The sequence below is a fragment of the Thunnus maccoyii genome, chromosome 2 (genome assembly GCF_910596095.1).
Source record: "Thunnus maccoyii chromosome 2, fThuMac1.1, whole genome shotgun sequence".
NCBI classification, from domain to species: Eukaryota; Metazoa; Chordata; class Actinopteri; order Scombriformes; family Scombridae; genus Thunnus; species Thunnus maccoyii.
Genome location: NC_056534.1, coordinates 1,050,067 through 1,069,124, shown reverse-complemented (window position 1 = coordinate 1,069,124; position 19,058 = coordinate 1,050,067). Strand labels below are relative to the sequence as shown.

Here is a 19,058-nt window from a genome sequence, read left to right as displayed (position 1 = left end):
ATTTTACCTGTGTTAGTTCAGGTCACGTTGCATGGAACTTCAGATCACTGTCAGCACATTCTGGTTTGAATGTCTGATTGTGTCAAATAGAATCTACGCATTTACCTATCTGTGTTGTCGAGGAAGGCCCCCTCCGACCTTGGTTACCATGGCAATGCTGATTTACCCTTTACCAGAGAGGCCTCTGCTTTTTCCAAAACATCACAGAGGGTTCTGGAGTCTCAAGGAGAGGAAAGAATGTCTCCTTTCTGCTTAAGAATTACAGTGTCACCTCAAGGCCCAGACTTGATCCAATGTAACCCAATTTGTAACCCCTAAAGATGGAAAATTCCATAACAGAGGTGAGACATATACTTCGACCTGGAGGTGCTGGCGGCAAGGATGTTGTCTAGATAGATGAATAGGAAAGGCAGGTCCCTCAGCATTGTGTCTATGAGGTGCTTTTGAGGCTGAATGGCATTCGCAGGAACTCAAACAGGTGAACTGTGCTCACTGCCGTCTTAGAGACATCCAACAGATCAATGGGCACCTGGTTGTAGCCACAGATGAGGTCCACCTTGGAGAATATAACCCTACCAGCCAGATGGGCAGGAAAGTCCTGAATGTGCGGGCCCAGGTCGTGGTCAGGCGTCATCGCATCATTGAGCCAGTGGTAATCGTGCCATGCGCCTGCTTCCCTGTTCTCAACAATGTGTTGCTATTTACAGCAGTCTCTTTCTCTGTCAGACAGGAGCTGTTACTGCTTCCCTGCTGGAAGAAGCAGCAGCAGTAGCTTCAGCGCAAGCTGGACAAATACTCACAAAACACCAACAGTATGAGTGACGCTGAGGCGGCCAGCTGGGTGGAGAGGAAGAGGAGGCACCTGCACCATGACTTGCTCTCCCCCGCTGCCTCCATTGTCTCTCCCTCTCTCTTAGCTCTCCTCATTTGACTGTGGTACCATGTGGTAACATTTATTTGAATTAATTTTAGTAATTGCTGCCACACAGCACTACATGATAATCTCCAGCAGTCAGCCAAAACAGCAGCCTTCCAATCAACTAGGCAAATGAAAAGAAAAGATAACCTTGATAGGAGGTGGACACTACTTTAACAATATAAGATAGTTTATAGTTTGACATTTTATTTATCATGGTTGTGGTTAGTAATTCTTTCAAGTAAAGAGCTAATACGTTTAGATGTAATTATCTCTATAATAAGTGTAATAAAATATAATGTCTTGTAGCATTTTGTCTGTCATGCTTTCGCATTTATACGTCACACATATATAGCTTTGGTAATGTTATGACACATAGTTACAATTTTAAGCAGTACAGTGTGATACAAACCAGTTAATTGTGAAACAGTTTTTAAAGCTTCAAGACTCCAATCTCTAATATGGTGGACAAAGACACATATATATGATTAAATGTAAACAAAAGTTTATTAACCTGATCCGGATTTTATCCAGATATAAGACTTGAAATGATGAGTGTACATGGGACCAGAGTGCAACTGAGCAGCTAAGCAGAATCAGAAAAGTGGCAATATCATAGCGATGTGCAGAAAAGTTTTTTCACTTGGAAAAAATCCCCAAAATCAACCAGAATAACCAGTGATGCAGCGTCCAATTGTTCTGAGAGTGAATTAGTTAAATTAAATAAGAGAATAAGGCAACAGGTAGTGTGATCAGTGATGATGTGATCCAGTTTGAACCCTGCAGACCTCTGAGGTCGGTCAGCTCTGATGCCTCTTTACAGAATCCAAACATGCTGAAGCTGCTTTTATGTGTTTATAAATCCAGCTGAAACTTCTGATGGTTCATCTTTGTTTTTTCCTGCAGGGTGGATCATTGTGGGGAGCAGAGACTGAAACCTGGTGTGAGGAAGTGTAAGTATGTGTTCACTTTGATTCATGAAAACAAGGCAGCACATGTTAAAGTAGTTTAAATCAAAAGCTTGTTTATCTGCATTCAATTCTCAGTTTGAAAGAGAAAGATGAGTTATTATAAAGTTTACTGCTGTATTGTGTCTTGTTCTCTTCATCAGATGCCTGTGAACTCACACTGGACACAAACACAGTAAACAAATACCTCAAACTGTCTGACAACAACAGGAAGGTGACAGCAGTGACAGGGGAGCAGCCATATCCTGATCATCTGGAGAGATTTGACTACTGGGAACAGCTGTTGTGTAGAGATGGTCTGACTGGTCGCTGTTACTGGGAGGTCAAGTGGAGAGGAGAGGTTCTTATATCAATGAGTTACAGAGGAATCAGAAGGAAAGAAAACAGCACTGACTGCAGGTTTGGAGGGAATAATCAGTCCTGGAGTCTGAGGTGCTCTGATGGTGGTCATTACTCTGTCTGGCACAATAACACAAGAACAGACCTCCCCTCCTCCTCCTCCTCTGTCTCTAACAGAGTAGGAGTGTATGTGAACTATCCTGCTGGCACTCTGTCCTTCTACAGAGTCTCCTCCGACACACTGATCCACCTCCACACCTTCAACACCACATTCACTGAACCTCTGTATCCTGGGTTCTGGTTCTGGTCTGGTTCTTCAGTGTGTCTGTGTTCACTGTAGGAGGAAGAGTCTCCTCCTGTGTAGAGAAACACTCACACTGATGATAAACACATTTTTTATCAGTCATATAAATCCACTCAGACAAAAATCTCATACAAAATCTATGAGTCTAAGTCTCCATTTTTTTTGTTTTGGTGAATGCAATGTGTGTCCATGATTTTAAATGCTGAGAGATATGAGAATATGTTTTCAAGATTTTAGTTTTCTTTTTTTAAACTTTGCAGTCTGAAAATGTTTTCATATAATAAAAGAATTAAAAAAAGTATGTATATCCACTAAAATGAGGTTCCACACATGTACATACGTTTTTTTCAAACAAATGTGCCAATAATTTTATGTTGTAGAAATATGATTCCTTAGTTTTTGTAAATGAGATGTTATTAGAAAATAAACCAGTGATATATTGAACCAGACAGTCACATTCTTTCTTGTTTATCTGTATTGGAAGGTTAAAATATTTTTAATTTTTTACTAATCTTCTGATCCTATAAGACATCTGTCCCCAGGAATTTAGGTTGAATTGATTGAGCAATGATATTATTTTGTTTGATCAGATCCGTGTTTACCACATGACCACATGGCCCATACAAACACAAACAAGTCAAGGGACACTGATAAGACAGAGAATTAATGAATGTCATTCTGGCATAATGTAATCATAATGTGAACATTATTGTCAATGTTGGCTGTGATGTGTGTGTGTGTGTGTGTGTGTGTGTGTTTGTGTCTACAAGTTTGAATTTTGAAGCTGTACTGCAAGAGGGAAACGGAGAAAAAATGAATATTGTTGCTCCCTGTGCTAACTCTTTTAAAGCTCCATAATATCTGTATACTCCTGTCAGGGTTTTTCATGAGGTGTAAACTTCTCTTCTGCAGGTTTAAATGTGTAGCTGAACATAATGCATGCTTGCTCTGAGCCTTGGTTTTTATATATCAAAGATCATCATCTCTAAGTGGGTTTTTACAATCAGATTTTTCTCTGGAATTCTTTTTTCAAGATCAACAGCGTTTAGTATTGCATCTTTAAGTTTGTACCACGCAGTAATGTTGTTGTTCGGTGAGAACCTTTTCCTGTTGTAATGCTCCTTTTAGCTTATGTAATGGCCCTCACATGATTTGCTACATATTCTCCCTTTCCTAGGCAGACTTCTATTTCTTTTTGGGTAGATAGATCTTTTAGCTGGTTGATGCTTTCTTTGTACTCTGGTGTCACTGCTTTTCCAGTCTCTGTTATATCAAATCCTAGAAATTTCAGTAAATGTTTAGCTATCTCACATATTTTGAAACCTGCTTCAATGAGGCAAATGATAACTTTTTTCAGTAGATCCAAATGTTCCTCTTCACTGTCATTTGTAAAATATACATCATCAATGTAGATCTTAACGGGGAGCCCCTCTAAGATGTCTTTTACTACAGATTGAATGACATTGGGTGCAGAAGACAAACCTTGTACTAGTCTCTTCCATCCATAGCTGTGCCTTTTCCAAGTAAATGCAGTTTTTGCTGTTGAAGCTGGACACATTGGAATGGACCAAAAACCATTTGCCAAATCAAGAGTAGTTTAAAGCAAAAAAAATATGAACCAATCTCCAGGTTTCATCTGTTTTTTTCACTCCCATAATAGGTGTGTTTGTGTCAGCATTTTCAAGGCGAGTTATTAAATCTAGTTTCCCTAGTTCCTCAATCGTCTTGCTCAACGCTTCTATGCACTCAGGAGGAAGCGGATGTTGTGGTTGTCGAGGGGGGACGCCCCCTCGAATGGTGTGCCAGAGTCATTTTTGAAACAAGAGGGATTCATTAACTCCAAAATTTCTTTTAAGTTATCTTTGAATTGGGTGTTGCTTTCTTCCACTAATTTACATTTTAATGCATCATTATCAATTTCTTTCATCCACTTAAATGGTATAGGTTCGCCATGATCTATATCTTTTAAGGAAACTAAAGCTTTTTCTGCTTGGACTCCTGTGAGTACTCCACGTTGAGCATTTCCTAATCCTATGTGTTTTTGTCTACCAGTTAACTCTTCTTCAGGAAAACAACTGATATGAGCACCTGTGTCCAAAACAAATTCCTCACCGTTAATGTTAGTATTTAACTGTGACTCTGCCTCAAAAGCTTTAGTTGCTATTTTGTACAAGATGGGTCTTTCATCTTTAGAGATGCTCACCGTTCCTAGTTTTTTGAAGATTGTGCCTCTTGTGGAGCTCTAGTGATTTTTTGCGCTTCCTGAATGGCTTTTTTTCTGATCTAGTGGGAGATTTGCCCATTCTATCTTCAGTGTAACTTCTAACTTGCAGAGTTTGTGGGGGTTTTTGAGATTTTTCATCAGTTAATTGTTGATATTTCCCCTGCTTGAATGCTCTAGGCTGATTCCTGCCCTGACGATATACATCCTGCCTGACTGGATATGCTGCTTTAGACAGATTCTGTCCTCTCTGTCCCGGGTATTGATGTCTCTCATTTCTCTTTTTTCGAGCAATCTCTCACCTGCTGCATCTCGGATTTATCTATCGTGATCATCATCTACTGGGCATTGTGGACGGACGGGAATAATCAATATTCCTGCATTGTCTACGGGAACAAATTGCCCTACTCTCATTGTAGATACTCTGAGGTCATGCTCCGAATTCTCAATATGTTTTTAAATTAGAATAAAGCTTCCTCTTCTTTCTAGTTTTGACACAGTGTGAGCATTTTGAGCTGCAGATGGCTGCTCTGTGTTATCTTTTCTTTGAGTGAGAGAAGGGGCGGTTAACTTCCTCATTTCGGCTTGTGGCTGCTTGGTCTGAGATGGGTGCTGTATCACTGACTGTTCAACTGAAAATCTGTTAAATCATTTGGTACTATTTGCCATCTAACTGAAGATTTGGTATCTGCAGTTTTAGGTGAATATTCTCTTGATGTCCCATACAATATTATTATTATTATTATTATTATTATTATTATTATTATTATTATTATTATTATTATTATTATTATTATTATTATTATTATTATTGTGTCCTTGGTTTATCTGAAAGGTGCTTAAAATCAAATTTACTATCATTATTGTTTGCTGCCTATGTTTTGACCTGCCTTAGATGTTTGTCTCTTACATTTAGATTTGTTCAGTTTAGACTTCTGTGTTTTCTTTCTAGTGGTGTCGATCCAGACAGATTTGGTTCTATGTGTCCATGGTTTGAGATATTTGTCTCCATCCTGATACGATGCAGGTGAATACATTTAGTGTCTCTGTGCTGTTTAGATGTGTTGCAGCAGTCTGTGTGTCAGCTACAGTAACAGGATGTGGTCACTGAACAGATGAGAAAAAAAAAACTTAAATAGGCCAAAGTCACACCCACATTTCATGAGTGTAGTGACACAACATACTGGTCGGCTTTTAACCAACCATGCTTTTTTTCTCGTATAAGGAAATGTTAAGGTTTAGTTCCTGTTTGAGGTGTTCATCATTCTTCATGTTGTGTCTCTCAGCTCTGCTCACCGGCTCATAAAGACTCCTCAGATTCAGCTCTCTCAGTCTGCAGGAGAATCAACAATCAACAAGACCTCAGTCAGGAAAAAGACAACTGTTTCTCTGTGAGTGTTAAATACATGTCTTTTTTTTTCTTTTTTTAAATTTTTATGTTTACTTTTTTTTTATTGTGAATAATGGTGGTTACAGAACAGGTGAGTTATGTGATGACCTTCTCCAGACAGACTTAGTCCTCTGTCTTAGTCCTTTGTCTGCCTACCTGGTTACCAATTTGAGTATCACATGAGTTTTATTCTGTTTTTGGGGAGAGCAAATATGTAGTCTTTTGTCCTTTTTTGTTTCGTTCGGTTGAAATTTGGTAAGTGCTTATCTATTGTGCATTTTGGTTTAAGGTGTCGATTGTTAATGGAGTTTTTCCCACTAAATTTTGGCTCTGGCAGAGTTTGTTTCAGCTTGACCTCTTAAAGTGGCAGTGAAAGTGGGTAGAGCTATATGCTCAGGATCATGTTTGTGGCTTTCTGGAAGTAACTGCATAGCAGGTGCTTATTGGACCCACTGGTTTACAGTGAATAAATACCCCTCATCACTAGCTTCCTGAAGATCAAGGTTGAGCTTAGTTAGTATTAGTTAGTACTTGTATTTATGAGCCTAGAGTGAGGAAGGCCCAGTTTAGTTGTGTGGACTACCTTTTGGTTTTGTTAATGCACATTAAGATTCTGCACTCTAGGTTCATCCTTTGTATCCAGTTTGTTTAATGGAAAGGGTTTGTTTCCTTCCTGTTTGTGTGTCATGTAGTCAGGGATTGGGCCTAGATGCTGACACTCACCTAAGTCTTTAGTGCTATGGAGTCAGGGAGTTGGCCTTGACACACGTTTGTCATTTGCACAGTGCTATCCCATATGGCTTATGCTCTGTCCTCTACCTCGGCTATCCACTATATTCTTGTCTCCTTATTAGTCTAGTCTTACTTATATGAAAAAAAAAGTTTACAAATAAACTGGATCCAGAAAAAAAGAAAGGGAGTAGCAATATCTGCATACACACAACAATTAAATGAATAAATAAACACATCTATTTTAGAGTAATAAACATTTTAAACTTTGAAATAAACAAACAAAGAAGAAGAAATGATAAATGATACTTGATACTTCTTGATTCCATGGCAAGAGGCAGGGAGGAAAAAAAGAGAAAAAAAAGAAAAAAAGAAAAAATAAACCAACAGACATTTATTAATGAAGAGTGATAAGTGAATAAGTGATAGTATCACATTTTTAGTCCATGTAATAGTCCACACAATTATTGTCCAATGTTACATAAGTTATCTACAGTAATCAATATCATAATCATCATTCTATAAACATATTTATTCAGTATAATAATATTTATATATCCTGTCATTCTTAACTTTATATCAATACTGGCCGGTGTACTAACTCACCTAATAACAGTTTCTATAATGGCATAAAGATGATGATAATAATAATATTTATCAACATGGAATGACAGTACATAATGTATGAACAGATAATATAGATATTAATAGTTGTCATATTTTTCAGATAGACAATGCTATAGGACACTATGTTAAAGTAAAAATATAAGCAAAACTGTAGATGAAGGCAAAACAGACTGATCAAGGCAAAATTCAAGGCAAAAAAGAAAAAAAAAAGAAGAAAGTGGGGGTGAAGATAGATTAGAGGGGGGCTTGGAGAGGTCTAATGTGCATGTGTTTGATATGTTTGTTGGGTACATGTGTGTGATGCCTGTGTGTGTGCAAGTGCAGATCAGATTAAGAATTTGTAGGGATCACAATTAGAGGGTGACACGGGTGTGGGTTTTCACTCTTGTCAATCAATCAATCAATTTTTATTTATATGGTGCCAAATCACAACAAAAGTCATCTTAGAGCACTTTTCGCATAGAGCAGAGACTCAACAATACCCCCATGAGCAAGCACTTGGTGACAGCGGTAAGGAAAGCTGCCTTTTAATTGTTTAAGTTGATTTTCTCCCTGGAGTGACAGAATGGTTTCTCCATCATCCTACACATATTTTAAGCCTTAGTCTACTTTTAATATGTGGAAATTATTTCTAGTGTTTTTACATCTTCTTATCCTGTTGTATGATTACTGGCTATTGTTTACATTTAACTTCATTGAAAAAGAAGTTTACCGCAGGTACTTGACAACCCTGCCTTTTTCACATGAATATGGTCATAGCTGGATAAGGAAGGAGTTGAATGACCAGGTTCATAGCCAGTATCATAGTACTGGTTATCTGGATGGCCAGTGTTAGGTTCGGTGAAGCTAGGTAACAAAAAGATATGCTTCGTGTACAGATCTCTGATCTGAGGGACTAATGATGAGGATACACATCTGAGCTGATCTGATCACGGCAATGTTTGTATATATTTAAGAACCTCTGTTTTACAATAACCTCTGCTCAATTCTGTTTGTTGTAAAGCACTCTGGCACAAACACCCTATTCTGTCTGTCTCGGGCCTGAATAACATCCTGAAAACACTTTTAGAATGTTGCTTTGAGAATGTTATTTCTTTGTTATCATGTAACATTGTGGGAATGTTTTATAAAAGAACATTTTATAATCTGTTACATCAACAATGTCCCTAAAACATCCTCAGAATGTTGTAATTAAAACATTATGTCTTAGTTAGCATTTAAAGTTTGATTATTTGAATTGATAAACATTCTTAAAACGGTATTTGAACATTAGATTAAATCACTTTCTTTAAACCATTATTAGATCTTGTAGGTAATATTAGCCAGTGTTATGGGAATGTTCCATGCTAGCTGGGTGCCTTTTCTAACTTAATCATTTCTATTGCCTCAGTGATCCATCCATGTGCAATACATTTATGATTTTCCAATGTTTCTGGTAGGTGATGTTTAGACTCAAAAGCAAGACTCAGCAACAGAGTAGGTAAGATAAAAGTTGTTTTTTTTTAAATGTGTTTTTATTCAAGGCAGAGGTTGATAACAAGCAGCAGTCAGCAGAATCCAGAAGGGAACCAGGCAGGATCAGAGATTAAACATATAGCGCTCCACCTCCAACAGCTACAACAGTAACATGCTGCTCTAACACTGATGCTTCAGTATTAATGATCTAATGATGTCATATATAATAATATATCAGTTAGAGGGACCAAACCACTATTTTACTGCAATACTTCAACTACATCAAGCTCATAATACTTATGTACTTTTACTGTAGTAGTGTTTTTCATCAGGACTTTTACTTGTAAAGGTCTTTAGATGTTACCACTTTATTACCATAACACCTGATAGAGGGGGGGGCAAAAAGTCTCATTGTCCCCCCTATTCTGGCGCCAGTGTGTTGAGAACTGGACAAGTTCAACTCAGGATTACAAACTTCTGAGGATGAGAAGACACTTAATAAAATAAAACCAAATTTAATATAGACTGACCTATTTTAATACATTTATATTTCTGTAAATGTGGTGATATCAGTACACATAGAGCCCCATAGGCAGCGCTGCTGTTCTCTCCTGAAATAACATGAAGCTTCAGTTTACTTTCATACTAACGAGGCACCTATAATTCATCTGTGACGCCAACATTTATCTTCCAAGAGGAATTACAGTACAGACCAAAAGTTTGGACACACCTTCTCATTCAATGAGTTTCCTTTCTTTTCATGACTATTGACATTGTAGATTCACACTGAAGGCATCAAAACTATGAATTAACACATGTGGAAATATGTACTTAACAAAAAAGTGCAAAACAACTGAAAATACGCCTTATATTCTAGTTTCTTCAAAGTAGCCACCTTTTGCTCTGATTACTGCTTTGCACACACTCTGCATTCTCTTGATGAGCTTCAAGAGGTAGTCACCTGAAATGGTTTTCACTTCACAGGTGTGCCCTGTCAGGTTTAATAAGTGGGATTTCTTGCCTTATAAATGGGGTTGGGACCATCAGTTGTGTTGTGCAGAAGTCAGGTGGATACACAGCTGATAGTCCTACTGAATAGACTGTTAGGATTTGTATTATGGCAAGAAAAAAGCAGCTAAGTAAAGAAAAACGAGTGGCCATCATTACTTTAAGAACTGAAGGTCAGTCAGTCCGAAAAATTGGGAAAACTTTGAAAGTGTCCCCAAGTGCAGTTGCAAAAACCATCAAGCGGTACAAAGAAACTGGCTCACATGAGGACCGCCCCAGGAAAGGAAGACCAAGAGTCACCTCTGCTGCGGAGGATAAGTTCATCCGAGTCACCAGCCTCAGACATCGCAGGTTAACAGCAGCTCAGATTAGAGACCAGGTCAATGCCACACAGAGTTCTAGCAGCAGACACATCTCTAGAACAACTGTTAAGAGGAGACTGTGTGAATCAGGCCTTCATGGTAGAATAGCTGCTAGGAAACCACTGCTAAGGACAGGCAACAAGCAGAAGAGACTTGTTTGGGCTAAAGAACACAAGGAATGGACATTAAACCAGTGGAAATCTGTGCTTTGGTCTGATGAGTCCAAATTTGAGATCTTTGGTTCCAACCACCGTGTCTTTGTGTGACGCAGAAAAGGTGAATGGATGGACTCTACATGCCTGGTTCCCACCGTGAAGCATGGAGGAGGAGGTGTGATGGTGTGGGGGTGCTTTGCTGGTGACACTGTTGGGGATTTATTCCAAATTGAAGGCATACTGAACCAGCATGGCTACCACAGCATCTTGCAGCGGCATGCTATTCCATCCGGTTTGCGTTTAGTTGGACCATCATTTAGTTTTCAACAGGAAAATGACCCCAAACACACCTCCAGGCTTTGTAAGGGCTATTTGACCAAGAAGGAGAGTGATGGGGTGCTGCGCCAGATGACCTGGCCTCCACAGTCACCAGACCTGAACCCAATCGAGATGGTTCGGGGTGAGCTGGACCGCAGAGTGAAGGCAAAAGGGCCAACAAGTGCTAAGCATCTCTGGGAACTCCTTCAAGACTGTTGGAAGACCATTTCAGGTGACTACCTCTTGAAGCTCATCAAGAGAATGCCAAGAGTGTGCGAAGCAGTAATCAAAGCAAAAGGTGGCTACTTTGAAGAAACTAGAATATAAGACATATTTTCAGTTGTTTCACACTTTTTTGTTAAGTATATAATTCCACATGTGTTAATTCATAGTTTTGATGCCTTCAGTGTGAATCTACAATTTTCATAGTCATGAAAATAAAGAAAACTCTTTGAATGAGAAGGTGTGTCCAAACTTTTGGTCTGTACTGTATATCATATATCAAAATGCTGCGGAAACATTAGAACCAGCGGTGAATCACCAAAGAGCTGCACAGATCAGTTCATCCGATCATGTCATCCCCAAGATGACGCAGGACTCGGGCTGCTAGCAGATGAAATGACTGACTTACTGACTTACTTACTTACTGGCTTATTTGGATTAACTGACCACATATTTGGAATCTACATGGTTACTTTCTCACCTGAAAAAAAATTTAATCTTAATAAAGTGAGATATCCATGAGATACCATGATGCCATCACACTTGGGTATCTAATCTTCGTTGCACTGCAAGGCACACTGGGTAACATAGGCCCAGTAAGGGCCCTCCTCTCTATGTCATAACGGTGACAGAAAGATGAAACTGAAAACCAGTGACACTGAATCTGTCACTGAAAAAAGACAGACATGAAGACAAAATCTGAAGATTGACATTGAAAAACACATCTTAATCCAAAAAATATCAAAATAAAATGAGATAATAATATTTTAAGATTGTAATTTTTTAATGTCTGTATTTTATTTTTCAGTGGAATTTTTTTTCAGTGCCAATACAATGTTTTTCAGTACAAATGTTTCAATGCCAAAGTTTTCTTTTTCAGTTCAGCTTTGTTTTGAATGCTAAATTTTATTTCCGATGCCAAAATGTAAATCTCACTGTTCTGGCCCCATACAAACATACATACAGACAGTATATATATACTTATGTTGAGAGATGACCATGGGGGCACAATAGAAAATATGGCTGTGGACTAGTGTTTGTGGAAATGGAATGTCATTCAAAATATTCTGTGATTTTTACAGGGAGAAATGAAGATGAAGGAGGACCTGTTGAACACTCTGGAGGATTTGATAGAGAAAGAATTTGAGGACTTCAAGTGATTCCTAAAGGATGAGAGTCTGGAAGGCCACCAAGCCATCAAAGCATCCCAGCTGGAGAAGGCAGAGAGACGGGACACTGTGGATCTGATGGTGCAGACCTACCAACTTCCTGGAGCTGTGGAGGTGACCAAGAAGCTTTTAAAGAAGATCAACAGGAATGATCTGCTGCAGAGTTTATCAGACAGCAGCTCAGGACCGGAAGGTCAGTCACAGGAAGAGAGAAACATGATATCACTGCTGGGTGAGACGTGAATTTTGATACTGCAACTATCTTATGCAACAAGATATTAACACACAAGATGCCATCTGTCACATCCAGACTGCAGAGGTTGGACAGAAATGCTACGTTCATGTTATTTATTTGTTTTAATACTGAAGAACTTCCACATTCACACAGACGACCTTCATCTGTCCACCATGATTAATACAAACAGCTCTGCTTTCACTATCAGTAAAAAAGTCTTCACTTCCCCTCTGATGGAGCAATTCTCCATTCGAAGCAGCTTTATTGACAAAAGTGCTGTTACATCATTGTCATAATTAAATTGCACATTATTATATTTTACTGATTACTGATGATCTTTCTCTCAGTAGATGTCAGTGATGATCGGGAGGCTTCAGAGAACAAAGGACCTTTTTCCTCTCAGACTCGTCCTCTTCATCCTCTTCCTGAACTTTCCACTGACAGCAGTCAGAGTGAAGGTAAAGCTGCTGTAATTTGTATTTGTTGGTGTGGTTTTCACATTGTTAACAGGTGAGAACTCCTCTGGAGCTCTCCTAAATATTTTTTGGGATAGGAATAATTTCCTAAGTTAAGAACACCGAAACTGCAGCATATTGAGTGAGGGTTGGGTGGGGTGGGGGGATGGGGGTGGGGCTAATAGCTTAAATGGCTTTAATGGTCCTCAGTTTAATGGCTCGGTGTAATTTGTCTTGCACATTCTGTCTACTTCCCATGGCAGCCAGTCACTCACCTCACCTGTCCTCATAGTCCCTATCATTCTCCACCCACCCATTTAGGTGTGGGAGTCAAGGAAGGAGTGGAGATACAATATACACACACATAAATAGTGCAGCACACAGCCACCAGTCTTATAATATTATTAACGGAACAGGAATAACTAAATGGGCTTCAATGGAAATGAAAGGAAGATGGAGCAACATAATAAGATGTATCAAAGATGCCCAAAATATACACATGCCTCTGAAACTGAGTGAGAAAGAGCAGCAGGTTCAGCAGCTCTGATCAGAGAAGAAGGTGTTGATATCAAAGATGGCTCACTGGAATACTGAGGCAAATACAATAAGTTAGTAGTTAAATGAGTTTCCCCCGAGATATTTGTGGGGAGCACTCATTCTGTCTGATTTCTGAAGATAAAAGTTGATTTTAAACATTCCTCGTTTGTGATTTTCAAAGTCTTGTAGTCTGCATTTTATTCAACTCAGCATGAAGAGAGTGAGAGAGATGAGGAGGTTCAAGGAAACATTGGGAACAATGTAAACAGCTGAAAGCGCCTTTTTAACCAAAATATCTGAAATGAATGGAGAATAGCTTGATCTGCATAAATCCTTTGCTTGCCTAAATGCTGAAATCATGTTAACACCATAAGCTTTAGTTTTCTTATTCTGAAAGGAATGGATGTGTTGTTCACAGAACATCATTCTTTGAAGAGAAAAACCTTGGTAAGAAAGTTACAGGCAAATAGACAAGTAGACTAAGGTAGCGTTCAGACTGAAAACAGCCCTGAGTTAAAACAATGTAAGGGCTGTGTTGGTGGGAGCATGTCATTTAACACTGGTACCGCCAGCATTTTAGCACTCCCTGCAGGCGCTGCAACAGTAAATGTAATGTAATTGTTCATGTTGTTACAACCCTGCCTGCAGGTGTCTAGGAATAAGGGTAGCAACATGCAGAATTAGTCAGGCAAGCACTGCCATTTATTGTACCTCAAATATTAAAAATTTACGAGCTTTCTGCTCAAAAGGTAAATAAAGAGAAAGGAGTCAAGTGAGGCGAGGATCAAAGGGAGGGGCTGCCGGTGGCACCAAATCATTAAATAAATAAAACAAAACACTTCATAACCCAACAGATTCCCACTGACTCACTAAAGCTGAAAAACAGCTGACAGAAACTAAATAAATACCTAACTGGTGGCACTAATCTTACCTGTCAAAATGTAATACACTCTAGCAGCCACCCATAAGACCAACTAGACATTCAAATTACCGTGTGGTGCCAAAATAATAGACGTATGAAAATAACAAAGTAAACCTACTGTCCAGATCCTGAAACCTCTTATCCAGTGCCTCAGATGAGTTAACATTATTTTACACGCAATGAAAGACCTAATACCTCAGCCAAAGACTGAAGGAGGCCTGGGATTCCCCCTGGAAAAACACGCCACACATCAGGAGGGACTCCCCCCTGCGTGTTGACTGGCTCTAATTGACAGAGGCTGTAAAATCATGACAATATAAAGACTTGTCACCCGAAGACCATAATGTGTTCACAAGTACATCAATAATGCATTTGTTTGATGAAGTTACTGGAAATTTTCAATGTCCTGTGCCAATGTACAATTTTTTGTTTTTCTGTGTCATTTTTTCATAATTCGCATTGATTTATTTACTGCTGCATGTCTCCCGTCCAAATGGACAAATAAGTACAAGAGGGGGAAAAACTTAGTTAATTTTGTAATAATGTGATATATAGTAAATGCAGTCAGAGGTATAAATGCTCAGAAATCTTGTAGGTTTTATTTGATCACCTTCTAGGCTTCAAAAAACATCAAAAACACATATTTAGGAAAAGTCGTGGGCTGAAAGGCTTGTAGTTTTCATTTAAACTGAGTTATTTGCATTATGAAAATGCAAATACAACCTAAAATATAGTTTCACATATTCACATAGTATAGTATCACATTATAAAGTCCACTATGAACGTGTGCTTGGATTTAAGTGATTAGTCCATCCAGCACTTCGCTGGATGACATTGCATTGTGACAAAACTTGAGCCCAGTTCAACTTTTTTGCTGAATGACCACAGCAGTGTTTTGCTGAGCTCTTTGTGATGGCACCCTCATTGCACAACATGCTGCCCCATTCAAATGATTGAAAGGGCTGTTTTTTCACATAGAGTTTAAAGCTCTCACAGAAGGAGAGTTAGTGAGAGAAAAAGATACTCTCAGCTCCCAGTCCTCTAGTCTGAGAGAGCTGGATCTGAGTAACAATGACTTGCAGGATTCAGGAGTGAAGCTACTCTCTGCTGGACTTGAGAATCCACACTGTACAATGGAAACTCTCAGGTCTGATTCAATTTCAGTTTAATAAATGGCTTTTTAAAAATTGCTGAACATACAGATTATTGTCAGTGAAGATTCTGAACATCTGAAGGATATACTGTAGTACTGATTCTCTGCAAAAATAAATCTAGAAATGACTGAAGAAATTTCATTATATTCTGTAATTCTGCAGGAATTGATGTGTGTGTGTGTGTGTGTGTGTGTGTGTGTGTGTGTGTGTGTGTGTGTGTGTGTGTGTGTGTGTGTGTGTGTGTATGTGTCCGTCTGTCTGTCTGTCTCTAGGCTGTCAGGCTGTCTGGTCACAGTGGAAGGCTGTACTTCTCTGGCCTCAGCTCTGAGATCCAACCCCACCCATCTGAGAGAGCTGGACTAAGCTACAATCATCCAGGAGACTCAGGAGTGAAGCTGCTGTCTGCTGGACTGGAGGATCCACACTGGAGACTGGACACTCTCAGGTATGAACAGACAACAAGAGATCACACAGTTTATCTGTCACACTAACTGATGTGCTGAGAGGCCCTGTCCCCACTGAGAGTGACCTGCAAACTAATATCAGACCAGCAGAGTTTCTGCCAATGTATTGCAAGCCCAGCAGTCCATTGGGCCTCAGTTGACCTCCCCACTGGACATAAGCATCAGAGAAGTTTTTCAAATATGTGTTAAGATGTTTTCTAAACTATAATTTGTTATACAAGTTGGAATAGCTCAGTGCATAGTGAGTGTGCGGTCAAGAGAGAGAGCATGTGTGTGACAGTGAGGCTGTGGTGCACAGATGCAGGGACAAACAAGAGCATGACTGCTGCGCTAAGAGAGCTAATATGCAAAAATGAATTGAATGGGTTTTATTTCTATAAAAAAACGCAAAACAATGGCGGGGGCAGTGGGCAAGTTATGTAATCAGTGTATGCCCCAAAACCATGTAACACCCTAACATGTAGTGTGTAGGGATGTGCGGAGAGCCCATTATTTGTATTTGTATCTATATTTGTTGAGGCAGCAAAATTATTTATATTTGTGTTTGTATTTGAATAAAAGTGGAAATAGGTGTAAAAATAAAGTTTTTGTTTCTATTACACCTTTAATTTTAGGATATTAAAGTGTTAAAATAAGTATTTATGAATCTGAAGGTTCATTCTGACTCCTTCCAGGGTAGAACATGGTGGAGAGCAGAGGTTGAAACCTGGTGTGAGGAAGTGTAAGTGTGTGTTCATGAAAACAAGGCAATACATGTTAAAGTAGTTTAAATAAAAAAGCTTGTTTTTCTGCATTCAATTAATGGATTGAAAGAAGATCCAAAAAGATGAGTCATTAAGTTTTTATCTCACTCAGTCAGTCTGTTGATAAAGCAGCAAATAAAGCATCAAGTGTGTTAGGTGATAAACTGCTGCTGTATTGTGTCTTGTTCTCTTCATCAGATGTTTGTGAACTCACACTGGACACAAACACAGTGAACATAAGGCTCAAACTGTCTGACAACAACAGAAAGGTGACACGGGTGAGAGAGAAGCAGCCATACCCTGAGCATCCAGAAAGGTTTGAGTACTGTCAACAGCTGCTGTGTACAACTGGTCTGTCGCTGTTACTGGGAGGTCGAGTGGGAAGGAGAGGTTGATATAGCTGTGACATACAGAGGATTAAGAAGAAAGCTTGGAGGGAATGATCAGTCCTGGAGTCTGAGCTGCTCTCATGATTGTTACTCAATCTGGCATAAAAACAGAAGAACAGTCCTCCCCTCCTCCTCCTCTTTCTCCTCCTCCTCTGTCTCTAACAGAGTAGCAGTGAATGTGGACTGTCCTGCTGGCACTCTGTCTTTCTACAGAATATCCTCTGACGCACTGATCCACCTCCACACCTTCAACACCACATTCACTGAACCTCTGTATCCTGGGTTTAGGTTCTGGTGGGCTGGTTCTTCAGTGTCTCTGTGTTCACTGTAGGAGGGAGAGTCTCGTCCTGTGTAGGGAAACACTCACACTGATGACAAACTTAATTAGTCATATTAATCATTCAAAAATCTCATCCAAACTCTAACAGGAATCATCCATCCTCCAACTTTTTTTGCTTTGGTCAATGCAGTGTGTGTCCATACATACATGTGTGTCTGTGATTTTAAGTGCTGTGAGACACCAAATATGTTTTTAAGATTTTAGTTTTCTTTTCTTTTTTACTTTGCAATCTGAAATGTATATCCACTACAATCAGGTTCCACACACATGCATGTGTCATGATCCTGTCACAGTTTGGCTCTGTGTTCCTTAGTTGCCATTATTCACCAGCCCACCTCATGCCCTCAGACTTTTTCCCTGTTTGTTAAACTGGACTGAGTGGGAGAAAGCCCTTGTACAGGACATTGATGTTTGCTTTCACACTAGTTGTGTGAAATGTGACTAATGAGTTTAACATTTGTTTCTGTAGATTTCAATAATTTGCATTTACAGCCTCTGTGTGCCATGTTTGAAGAACTGCATCGTCATGAAATTGTAAATAAGAGAGTTTGCAGGTAATAGTGTACTTAGGTGCATTTAGGTTATATTCATGTATATTCTTTGACAGGTTTGCATAAGTCGGTCAATTATGAGGAGGATTGTTTTCTCTAGATTTTTGGTTTTCTGTTGCTCTGGGTTTTTGCCTCCTGTGTTTCTGTTCTGATTTTCCCTCCATTACTCTGCATCAGCATTGTTAGCCCTGCCCTGTTCCCAGAGTTTTCCCCAGCCAATCAGCTACCTGCCTGTTCTCTGCCTATTCCATATTGTTCCATATTTTTTTCATTAGTTCTGTCTGTATTTAAGTCCTGTTGATCTGTTCAGTCTTGTTGGATCCTTTGTTCTGTCTTGTTTTGTTTGGTGCTCCTGTGCTTGAATGCCTGAATCTTGATTAAAGAGCTATTCTTTTGTTCATACTGGCTGTTTGTCTTGCATGTGGGTCCATCTCTTGCTACTCTCCTGACAGCAGCATCCAACTTGTCATGGACTCAGTGAAAACAAACCCTTTCCTGGAAACCTGTCTCGTACTGGGGGGACCTCAATTTGCCATACAAGCCTTCAAGCCTGTTGGTGAGCATCCCTGCATTTCCTTGGGCCATGTTGCCACTGTGCCAACCAGATCCATGTACAGTTGCTCACATCGATCTCTAATGTCAGCCCATGGGCCCCTCGTGCTAGCTCCATCCAGGCCAGTGCAAGCTCCAGTTTTCACTGTGCTGGTGTCGGCCTGGTGGTGTCTTTGAATTCCTGGGTTGCCATTATCAACTAGATGCCCTCAGACTTTTTCTGTTTTGTGAATATTGGACTGTGTGGGAGAAGGCTTGTTTTGAGTTGGACTTTTTTGAGGGACTTTCTGACATGGTGTTATTTGGGTTGCCTTTATTGGTTGGACTGTGCTCATTGTGTTTTTGGTTTTCTGGTTTCATCTGGATCCATCTCATGCTATTCTACATGACAAGTTGTGGAGTAAACAATATTTTGTCCAAAGTTGTTTATTGTGTCATCCTCATCCTTTCACTGACCTTTCCAGATGACTTCACCAATTCCTTTACTGCTTCCTGCTTCACAGTGGTTAAGACACTGGTTTTATGTGGCTCAT

At 39.4% G+C, this 19,058-nt stretch overlaps 1 pseudogene; it reads left to right on the top strand.

Moving 5' to 3' along the window:
• The window catches only part of LOC121912557, a 28,058-nt pseudogene extending 10,606 nt beyond the window's left edge, over positions 1-17,452 (top strand).
• The last annotated feature ends 1,606 nt before the right edge of the window (positions 17,453-19,058 follow it).